Source organism: Pongo pygmaeus, chromosome 2 (genome assembly GCF_028885625.2).
Source record: "Pongo pygmaeus isolate AG05252 chromosome 2, NHGRI_mPonPyg2-v2.0_pri, whole genome shotgun sequence".
In the NCBI taxonomy this organism is placed as follows: Eukaryota; Metazoa; Chordata; class Mammalia; order Primates; family Hominidae; genus Pongo; species Pongo pygmaeus.
In genome coordinates this window covers 8,851,887-8,864,245 of record NC_085930.1, presented here as the reverse complement: position 1 = coordinate 8,864,245, position 12,359 = coordinate 8,851,887, and positions in this window count along the sequence as shown.

The following is a 12,359-nucleotide window of genomic DNA, read 5'->3' as shown; positions in this document are numbered from 1 at the left end:
TGGCACTTCTCCCTTCATTCTGTCTCACTCCTGCCACCACATAAGAAGTGCCTTACTTCCCCCTCACCTTCCACCATGATTGTACGTTTCCTGAGGCCTCAGAGGTGCCTTACTTCCCCCTCACCTTCCGCCATGATTGTACGTTTCCTGAGGCCTCAGAGGTGCCTTACTTCTCCCTCACCTTCCGCCATGATTGTACGTTTCCTGAGGCCTCAGAGGTGCCTTACTTCCCTTTCACTTTCTGCCATGATTGTACGTTTCCTGAGGCCTCAGAGCCATGCTTCCTTTTAAGCTTGCAGAACTGTGAGTCAATTAAACCTCTCTCCTTTGTAAATAACCCAGTCTCAGGTTGTCCTTTATAGCAGTGTGAGAACAGACCATGACAATTGTTAATTTTAATTATCTGTTTTTGTTTAAATTAAATATGACATTTTAAGTAAACTGTCTAGTACAGTGCCTACCACATGGTCAGAATTAAATAATATAGTAGCTTTTCTTATTTTCTGTACAAAATCTAGAATATATTGTAAAAAGTAGATTCACTAAATATGTTACAACATTTTCAATAAAATAAAATATATCCTGCAATAGAATTTGATGATGAATATGTATTCATACTCCAGGAGTTCTGCATACTCAGCCTCAGCTCCATGGGGCATATTAATGTGCTTAGAATGTGGCTATTGTTCTTATTTCCTAGTCTATAATCTTTCAATGTGCCAGCTAAAAGTCTTACCAATATCTCTCTCTACAAGTTTCATTCTTCAAATTTAGAGGTACTGTGCAAATTCTATTTAAAAAATAAGTGCTACATTCCCTTGGTTTCATAAAAAAGATGATATTAAAATTCCTACTTTAGAGATTAATGTAGTCATTTTCTATTGCTGCATAGCAAATAGCCACAATGTAGTGGCTTAAAACAATGCATCTTTATCAGCGCACAGTTCTGTAGGTCAGAATCTTGAGCATGGTGTGACTGAGTTCTCTTCTCTGGGTGTAACAAAGGTAATATCAAACTGTAAGTCAGGCGGCATTTTCATCTGGAATTCAGAGCCTTCAGGCAAAGTCATGAGATTGTGTCATTATTCGGTATCTTGTGACTGTAGAACTGATAACTCCACCTCTTTGCTAGCTGTTAGGTAAGGGTCGCTATCTGCTTCTAAAAGCCACCTGCATTTATTGACACATGCCATCCTCCATCTTCGAATTCAGCTGTAGAAAATTGCCCTTGTGATTCCAATCTTCATCACCAGAAGTCCATTCTAAGGCCTCACCTGATTTGGTTAGGCCCATCAGGTTATCTTTGTTTAAAGTCATGTGATTTGGGATATTCATTACATCTGCAAAATCTCTTCACAGAAGCATTTGTATTAGTGTTTGACTGAGTAGAGAGAAAGCGTGTGCACATCGGTGCATGTACACTGTGAAGGCCATGTTAAAATTCTACCTACCAGAGTTTAAAAACTTAGACTCACAGAAAAATAATGCACCAAAGATAACACAATAAAAGTAGTACAAAACCAGGACAATATTCAATTCCATGTAATTTTATTAATGCAATCGCATTATAGTATATTATCCTTTTACCATTATCTTCTAATATTCCTCAGTTACTTAAAGAATTATTGGGGTACACGTGTTTTCTTCTCTCCCTTTTTCTCTTTTACACCCTTTATTCCCAATGATAATGCATGTATTTATTTATTCATTTATCAATTATTCAACACATTTTAAGGAAGTAAGATGAAATAAATAAATGTAAATGATGCTTATGCCATCTGCCCATGGGAAAATAGAGGGTGAAAGAGTGAAATTGGAAGTAGGAAAACTATTAGGAAGTTATTATAGTAACATAAGTAACATATAATAATTACTTAGGCTACATTGGTATGAATGATGATACAACGGTGTGATTAGATTCTGGATTTGCATGTGCTTATGTGAGAGAAAAAGTGAAGTCAAGGATGATGACCAAGCCATTTGTCCTGAGTTGGTTTTAAAATTCAGCAGCCATATACTAAGTCAGGAAAGACTCAGGGGTGAGTAGACTTTGGCAGCAAGATATGAGAATAAATTTTAAAACTCCAACCCTGTTAATTTTGAAGTTTCTAAAATCTCAATTATTGAATAGGCAGTGGGGGTATATGAGTCTTATGTATAGGGATTAGGGCAGGATTGAGTTATAGATATAAGCTTGAGAATCTCTGGCTTAAAGATAATATTTTAAGCCAAAAAGTAATTTAGATAAACTAAAAATGTAAATGTACATAGACAGCATAAGAATCCATGAATTAACTACTGAGTAACTACAACATTTAAAGGTTAGAAGGATAAAAGTTTGCAACAATGTAGACTGTGAATTAGGAGGAGGCTTAAGAGCTAGAATAACTTCAAAGGCCAAGTGAATAAAGTATTTCAAGTTGAGCAATTATTTCAGATGCTACTGATAGATTAAAATGGATACTGAGAAAAATTACTATTGAATATGACAACATGGATGTGATTGGAGACTTGGACAAGAGCAATTTTTATGAAGTATTAATAGTTGGAAACAAATGAATTCGTCATAGGATGGAAAGTCAGGAATTACCAACATTGAGTACAGAAAAAATGTCTTAAGAGGTTTTATTATAAGTGAGAAATGAACTGAGATGAGATGGAAATAAAAATTTTAGTGAGATGTAAAACAGAACAATTTTTTTGAAAACTAGAATTATAATACCATGTGTGTTTGCTGATATGACTTAGACAATAGAAAATTGATTATATTGGGTAAAAAACTTCAGAATTGATGTCCATAGGTGAAGAGTGGATGTGCTTCATTGCAGCAGAGTGGTCGCATTAGATGGGAGTGCACACACTGCAGAAGGAGGAAAGTAAGAGTGCATAATCACTTTTCTGCAGGTTGGTAGCTTCACGGGAAAGCATGTAGGATTTCTCTTTTTAGTGATATCAAAAAGCAAAGTCATCTTATTGCTTCTTTTTATCAATGATATAAAAAGCAAATGTATTAGCTGAGAATGAGGAATTGACAGGTTTCACACATTTAGAGAGAGAGAAAATAGTAAAATGGTCATCTGGCAAATAGAATGATTGACTAGCGAAATGTATTAAGCTTGTTAGGTGAAGCTTAAAGATCATCTTCAAATTAGCAGGGATACATTTAATGAATTTGAAATAATGCTAGTCAGTATCGTTGTGTGCATTAGAAGACTTGGAGACCATTGCAGAGTAGATGGGGATTTGAATTTAACAAGATTTGAAGATTCAAAAGGAGTATGATAGAGTATGAGATGCAAATAATCTGAGAGTTTCTGTAAGGGAATAATTACAAAGACCCCAAAAAGAATCTAAGAAAATGGAGAGGTCTGCAGTTAATAGTCAGAACACAGTCTAATGCATGAGTATGGGAATGCATGGCTGAGGATGGGTTCAGGATAAGTTAACTAGAAGTGAAGTTGTTTAAAAGCTGAGGAACCAGGATATTAACAAGATTCTCAAAGATGTATTGAAATCATTTTAAAACTCTTGTAAAATAATTCAATATTATTTCTTGCAGAAATGATCTGGAGCTCTCTAGAAGTCAGTTGCTAATTGCTACAAAGAGGGGAAACAGGGAGTGCAGCCTCATGGCATGAGCTTCAAAGGAGTTGATGTTGGAAGAGAAGACAATGAAATAACGGTCTGCACTAAAAATAAGATGAAAGGAGAAGTCGTCACCTATCTCTAGGCCTAATTGTTAGACTTTATTGCAGATAAAACAGCCAACATTTTAAAGGACTCCAGGGGGGCAGTGAACTAAATGGGAGGGTTAGCTGAAGGTCTGTGAGTTGCAGAGAGTGTGGAAGAGGAGAGTTCTTGGGCTTGAGAGCAGAAAACCAGAAAATTCACTGAGCCCTTGAGAGAGTAGAGGTCTAGGTAAGATGGGATCCCTGGGAACATTGAGTTTTCTGTGGTGACTGACCTAAGCAGAGATAAAGGATTCGATGGCATTAATCCTTATGACCTCTATTAGGCAGCTATTGTGAGTGTGGTTTTAGTGTTTGTGGAGGTGGAGTAGCTGGAAGAATTTTACCAGGATAACTCAGAACTTTAAGAGATTTAACCTCAGGAAATCCAAGTCACACTCTCACTACTGCTGACCCCTTTGAAGCTGGTAGAGAAATATTATTATGGAAAAATCATTCAGAATCTCTCTCTTTCTCAAAAGGAAATGATCACATAAAATGTAGGTATGAGAAATTCTAGGAGTAACTCCCATCCTCATACAATGAGGCTGCACTCCCTGTTAGAGGATATAGTAACTCTGTACTTCCTAATAAAAGAAACTGTGCTTTAAAGAATATTTTCACACACCCCAGAACGTTATAGTAGCAATTGCTAAAGCCGTTGAAATATGTACTCAAAAGCTCTTTTCTAAATTTTTGTAATATGATTTGTCTACTTCCTGTTTCTGTTCTTTGTTTTCAGGACACCGAAATTCACAATTTCCAAAAGAGTATTAATCAACTACTAAGGAATCAGTTAAGTGTTCTATATTGATATTAGTTAATTTCTAGTGTTGCAATATTCATATTCATATTCATTATTCCAAATATGAAATATAATGATATTATGAATAGGCTATAGACTCAGGAAAATTGACCAGGAAACTTAACTCACATATTTCCAATAAATAACCTAGACCTAAAAATTCAGCAATAATTGTCTACATAAATTGTGCCCCAGAGCAAGAGTATGTATAGCAAACATACAAACTTGTGCTCTGGAACACAAATGTACAGAAAACTTTTTAAGTTTTGTCTTAAAAATACATTTTAAGGCAAAAACTATGGAAAGAGACAAAGGAAGTCATCATATAATGATAAAGAAATCAATTCAGCAAGAGAATATAACAATTCTAAATATATATGCCTCAACACTGAAGCACTCAGATATATAATGTGAATATTATTAGAACTAAAGAGAGAGAAAGATCCAAATAAAATAATAGCTGGAGACATCAACAGCCTACTTTCAGCACTGGACATATTTACCAGACAGAAAACTGACAAAGAAACACTGAACTTAATCTGCATTGTAGACAAAACTGACATAATAGGTATTTAAAGAACATTTTTTCCAATAGCTGCAGGAATCACATTCTTCTCCCGAAGGAGAAGAATGGACCATTCTCAAGCATAGACCATATGTTAGGATACAAAACATAGTATTTAAAAGATCAAAAAAATTGAAATTTTATCAAGTATATTCGCTGACCACAATTTTTTAAAAAAGAATATTTGTGTAGTTTTATCTATTTGTATAGTCGGATAAAACTACACAAACACATGAAAATTATACAAACACATGAAACTATACAAACTATAGTATGGAAACTATACAAACACATGAAACTATATAAACACATGAAATTTAAACAATATGCTTCTTAATGACTGATGGGTCAATACAAATGTTAAGGACATTTTAAAATTCCTTGAAACAAATAAAAATGAAAACACAACATACCAAAACCTATGGGATACAGTGAAAGCAGTACTAACAGGAAAGTTTATAGCAATAAGTGCTTACATCAAAAAACTAGAAAAATATCAAATAAACAACCCAGTAATGCATCTTAAAGAAACAGAAAAGCAAGAGCACAGCAATCCTAAAATTAGTAGAAAAGAAATAATAAAGATCAGAGCAGAAATCAATGATATTAAAACCAAAAATCCACAAAATATCAGTAAAATCAAAAGTTGGTTTTTTGAATAAACAAAATCAACAAACCTTTAGCCAGACTAATAAAAACAGAGAAGATTCAAATAAAGAAAATCAGAGATTTAAAAAAAGGACACATTACAATTGATACTGAAGAAATTCAAAAGGATCATCAGCTACTATGAGCAACTATATGCCAACAAGTTGTACAACCTAGAAGAGATGGTAAATTCCTAAATACATATATGCTACCAAGACTGAACTATAAAGAAACACTCTGGATAAAATTCAACATCCCTTCATATAAAAACCTTCAAAAAACTGAGGTATAGAAAGGAGCATACTGCCATACAATAAAAGCCATGTATGACAGATACATAGCTAGTATCATACTGAATGGGGAAAAACTGGACACTTTTTCTCTAAGATCTGGAACAAGACAAGGATGTCAGCTTTTACTTCTGTTATTCAACATAGTACCAGAAGCCCTAGCTAGAGCAATCAGAAAAGAGAAAGAAATAAACAGCATCTAAATTGGAAAAAAAGAAGTCAAATTATCTTTGCAGATGACATAATTTTATATTTAAGAAAACCTTAAAACTCCATGAAAACACTATTCGAACTAATAAATTCTGTAAAGTTGCAGAATATAAAATCAGCCTACAAAAATCAACACATTTTTGTATGCCAACAGTGAACAATCTGAAAAAGAAACCAAAAAAGTAATCTCATTTACAATAGCTAAAAACAAGACACCTATGAATAAAGCACAGGCAACCAAAGCAAAAATAGACAAATGGGATAGCATCAAGTTAAAAGGCTTCCGCACAGCAAAGGAAAACAATCAACAAAGTGAAGAAACAACCAACAAACCGGGAGAAAATATTTGTGAGCTATCCGTCTGACAAGGGATTAATAAACAGAATATATAAAGAACACAAAAAACTCCATAAAAATCTAACAATCTGTTTTAAAAATGGGCAAAAGACTGAATAGATACTTCTCAAAAGAGGACATACAAATAGAAAACAGGTATATAAAAATGTACTCAACATTGTGGATCATCAGAGAAATACAAATTAAAACTACAATGAGAAATTATCTCATCCCAGTGAAAATGGCTGTTTTCCAAAAAGAAGACAGTAACAAATGCTGGTGAGGATGTGGAGGAAAGGAAATTCTCACAGACTGTTGGTGGAAATGTAAGTTAATACAGCCACTATGAAGAACAGTTTGGAGGTTTCTCAAAAAACTAAAAATAGAACTACTCAGCAATCCCACTGCTATGTATATACCCAAAAGAAAGGAAATCAATATATTAAAGAGATATTTGCACTCCTATGTTTACTGCAGTATAATTCTCAATAGCCAAGATTTAGAATTAAACTGAATATCTATTAGCAGACAAATGGATAAATAAAACAGGGTACATATACATGATGGAGGACTATTTGGCCATAAAAAAGAATGAGAGTCTGTCATCTGCAACAACATGAATGGAACTGCAGCACTGTTAAGTGAAATATGCCAGGCACAGAAAGACAAACATCACATGCTCTTACTCCTTTGTGGGAGTGAAGAAATAAAACAACTGAACTCATGGAGATAGAGAGTAGAATGATGGTTGCCAGAGACCGGAAAGAGTGACAAGGGGGGAAGTGGGAATGGTTAATGAGTACAAAAATATAGTTAGATAGAATAAACAAGATCTAGTATTTCATAGCACAATAGGGTGACTACAGTCAACAATAATTTATTGTGCCTTTTAAAATAAATAAAAGAGTATAAGTGGTATATTTATAACACAAAGAAATGATAGATCTTTGAAATGATGCATACCCCATTTTCCCTGTGATTACTATGCATTGTATGCCTGTATCAAAATATCTCACATACCTAAAAATATATATACTTATTATGTACCAATAAAATTAAAAGTAAATAAAATTTAAAAAATTGTGCCCCTGCAGCTTTGTGTTTGTGTACTTTTACATAGATGTGTATGTATATTTCAGGAGAGTTTTCTAAGGTGGCCCTGGACCAAAAAGTTACTTTTATTTTCTCACTTGTAGTTCTAAAGAATAACTGTAGAATATGCTGGGCATGCAATATGTTGTGATAAGGGAGAGCTGACCAGAACAGCCTGGGTTCTATTCCAGTCCCTCACTAGAAACACAATGTCCTTCAATGCTCTTGTGCAGTGATTCACTTTGTCCTGAGGTGTAAAACACGGGGGTGGGGGTGCTTTCTTTCATGACAATAATTCCTCTGTTGTGGTGCAAGTGGTACATGTGCAGTCAGAATTCATCCATTCTGGACAGTTTTCTGAGCATTGAGATCAGCTCACAGTGAGCCTTAGGCTTCTATTTTGCATTGCTGCTTATTGTAAGCAATAAATTCATTTCATGTAACAAGTAACTTGGTAACTTGTTGCATATGATTGTGTTCTGTCTCATCAAAATCAGAGAAGCTGGTAACCAATGCACAGTGGTCCTGCTTCATACATATATATGAATATGAATAAGTATGTAGAGGAAATGACAAGGGTCTATTCTGGCTTGACACAAGAAGTGAAGCAGTGGCTCCACTGAGCCAAATTGCCTTCCCAACAACCCTACCCAGGCAAGGAGATTCTCACCTCTGTGCATTTGAGAGATTACAGGCTAGATCTGCTTACTTCAGGATGTCAAACAGCAACTCTACTAAGACAAAAGCTCACCCCATCTCTCCACCGTGACAGAGAGACAATCCTCAACTGTGCATTTCCAAAGACAGCAGCCTCTGGACCCACCTGTCCTGAGCAGCAACTGCACCTAACTTCAGGGACCAGCATGCGTTCCTGCTAAACTGCAGATCCTCACGGCAAAATTGTCTGGCTAGGAAATACATCTTATGATTGACATGACACAAGAAGCTATTTCAGTACTTAGTGAGAAGCTTCACCTGATAGCCAAACTCAGCCACTGATCTCACCTTACAGTGTAGAGCACCTCCAGCCCCATCCAACATCAGAATAAAGACAATGACCCATCTAAGTGGAGAACTGACAACAATATCTGCCTGCCTAGTATCATCAACAGCTGACCCTTCCAGAATCATAAAATATACTGAATAGTGAGGGTCTATCTCTAACAAAACAAACAAAACAAAAACAAAACCACCTATAAACCCAGAAGAAGGAGCCGTCTTCTCAAATGTGCAGACAATTATGCAGACACAAGGATTAAGACCATTCATGCAACGATGACTCCTCCTAAAGAAACTGCCAACAATGGACCCTGCAAAAATAGAGGTTTAGGAATTTTTATCAGACAATTCAGAATAATACTCAAAGAAGGTCAGAGCATGGTAAAAATATATGAATTAAAAATTGGATGAAATTTGAAAAATAATACATGAAAAAAGAAGGTAGACAAAAAATAGAAACAATTATAAAGAACTAGATAGAAATAGTGGAGATGAGGAACAGAATGAATGAACAAAAAGCTTCACAAAACAGCTTGAATAACAAACTTGGTCATGTAGAAGAAAGAATCAGTGATGTGGAAGATGGAAGAATTAAACTTATCCAATCAGGAAGCAAAAAGATAGAAACAATTTTAAAATTATCCATTCAGGAAGCAAAAAGAAAAATACAATTTAAAAATGAAGAAAGCCAATAGGAATTATGGGACACCATTATGGGACAAAACTTTTGCATAATAGGAGTTTCATGAGGAGAATAATTTCTTTAGGGGACTAGAAAGCATATTTATAGAAATAATAGATGAAAACTTTTCTATTTTGGAGATAGATACCAATACCCAGGTACAAGATAGGCAGAGGTCTCCAATCAAATTCAACCCAGAGAGGATTACACTAAGGCACATAACAATCAAATGATCAAGAATCAAAGACAAAATATCAAAATCAAAGACAAAAAAATCTGAGAGCCCCAGAAGATAAATAATGCATGACATACAGAGGAATGCTGTGTTAATCCATTTGTGTTGCTCTAAAGAAATATCTGAGCCTGGGCAATTTATAAAGAAAAGAGGTTGAGTTCAGTTCACAGTTCTACACACTGTACAAGAAACATGGTGGCAGCATATAATTCTGGTGAGGCCTCAGGAAGCTTACAATTGTGATGGAAGGGGAAGGAGGAACAAGCATGTCACATGATGAGAAGGAGTAATACACTGAGGGAGTGCCAGGGTTTTTGAACAACCAACTTTCATGTTAACTGATAACTTATTTCTTATAATGGGGAAAGTGCCAAGCCATTCATGAAGGATCCTCCCTTATGACCCAAACACCTCCCATCAGGCCCTATCTCCAACACTGGAGATCACATTTCAACATGAGATTTGAAGAGGACAAAACATTGAAACCATATTATTCCACTCCTGGCTCCTCAAATCTCATGTTCTTCTCAGATTGCAAAATACAATCATCCCTATCCAGTAGTCCCTCAAAGTCTTAATTTTTTCCAGCATCACTCAGAAACCCCAAATTCAGTCTCATCTGGAACTCAAGGTAAGTTCCTTCCACCTATGAGCCTATAAAATAAAAATTTTAAAAAAAGCTGTTTACTTCCAAGATACAATGGTGGCACAGGAATTTGGTACACATTCCTATTCTAAAACAGAGAAACTAGCTAAAAGAAAAGGGTAACATTTCCCACACAATCTGAACCCCAGCAGGGCAGTTATTAAATCTTAAAGCTCCAAAATAATCTCCTTTGCCGTTATGTCCTGAATCCAGGGAACACTGGTGCAAGGAGTGGGTTTCCATGGCCTTAAGCAGCTCTACCTCTGTGGCTTTGCAGAGTGCAGCTCCCCAGGCTGCTCACATAGGTTGGAGTTGAGTGCCTTTGGCTTTTCCAGGCTCAGGGTGCAAGCTGCCAGTGGCTCTACCATTCTGGGTTCTTGAGTGTGGCAGCCCCCTTACCACAGCTCCAATAGGCAGTGTCCTCATGGAGACTCTGTGTGGGGGCTCTAACTCTGCATTTCTCCTGAGCATTACCCTAGTAGAGGCTCTTTGCCATAGTTCCATTCTTGTAGCAGACTTCTGCCTGGACATCCAGGCTTTCCCATGCATCCTCTGAAATCTAGCTGGAACCTGCTCAGCCTCCTTGGCTGGAACTGCCAAGCAAGTCTTACATGCTATGCACTTGCAGGCTTAATATCACATGGAAGCTACCAGAACTTAGAGTAGCTTGTGCTCTTCAGAGTGGCAGCTTGAAGTATATCTGTGGTCCTTTGAGCCATGGTTGGAGCCAGAGTGGCCTGGATGCAGGGAACAGTGCCCTGAGGCTGCACAAGGTGGCAAGGCCATTTGCCTGGTTTCCAGAATAATTTTTTCCTCCTAGGCCCCTGAACCTGTAATAAGAGAGGTTGTCTCAAAGATCTCTGAACTGCCTTCAAAGCCTTTTCTTCATTGTCTTGAATATTAGCACTTGGCCCCTTTTTAGGCATGCAAATCTCTCCCTAGCAAGTTGTTGCTCAGCACCCCACCTGAGTTCCTTTCCTGAAAATATTAATTTCTTCTCTACCATATAGTCAGCTTGCAAATTTTCCAAGAGCTTTTCATTCCTCCTCCTTTTTAATTACAAATTCCAACTACAAGTAATTCCTTTGTTCCCATATCTGACTGTAGGCATTAGAAGCAGCCAGGCCACATATTTACCACTTTGCTACTTATAAATATTTTTCAGCCAATATATCCTAATTCATCACTCTTAAGTTCAACCTTCCACAGATCCCTAGCACATGAACACAATGCAGCCAACTTCTCTGTTAAGGTTTAGCATGGGTGAGCTTAGCTGAAGTTCCCCATAACTTTCCCATTGCCATCTGAGACCTTAGCCTGTCTTTGCCCATATTTCTACCAGTATTTTGGTCACAACCACTTAATAAGTCTCTAAGAAGTTTCAACTTTCTCTTTTCTTCCTTTCTTCTGAGACCTCCAAACACTTCCAACCTCTGCTGTTAGCCAGTTCCAAAGCCATTTCCACATCTTCAGCTATCTTTATAGCAATGTCCCACCACACAGTACCAATTTTCTATGTTAGTCCACATCTATTTCTCTAAAGAAATACCTAAGACTGGGTAATTTATAAAGAAATGAAGTTTGTTTTGTCTCATGATTCTGTAGACTGTACCATAAGCATGGTGCCAACATCTGCTTCTTGTAAGGCTTCAGGAAGCTTACAATCGTGATGGAAGGTGAAGGGGAAGCAGGCATGCCATATGGTGAGAGAGAGTAAGAAAAAGTGGGGAGGAGGTGCCAGACTTTTTAAACAACCAGATTTAATGGGGACTGAGTAAGAACTCACTCATTACCACGGAAATGGCACCAAGTCATTTATCTCCTCCATGACCTAAACATCTCCCATCAGGCCCCATCTGCAACACTGGATGTCACATTTTAACATGAGATTTGGGGGGGTAAATACTACCAAACCATCTAAAATGCCAATACAACTGCCCATGTATTTTCAGCTTAGAAAGCTGAAGAGAGTGGGATAAGATATTCAAAGTGCTGAAGGAAAAAACCTTCCATCAAGAATATCTTATCCAACAAAGCTATCTTTCAGAAATGAGTGAGAAAAAACTATACAAGAATAACAAAAACCCAGGAAATATATCACCACTAAACTTGCCTTGCAGAAA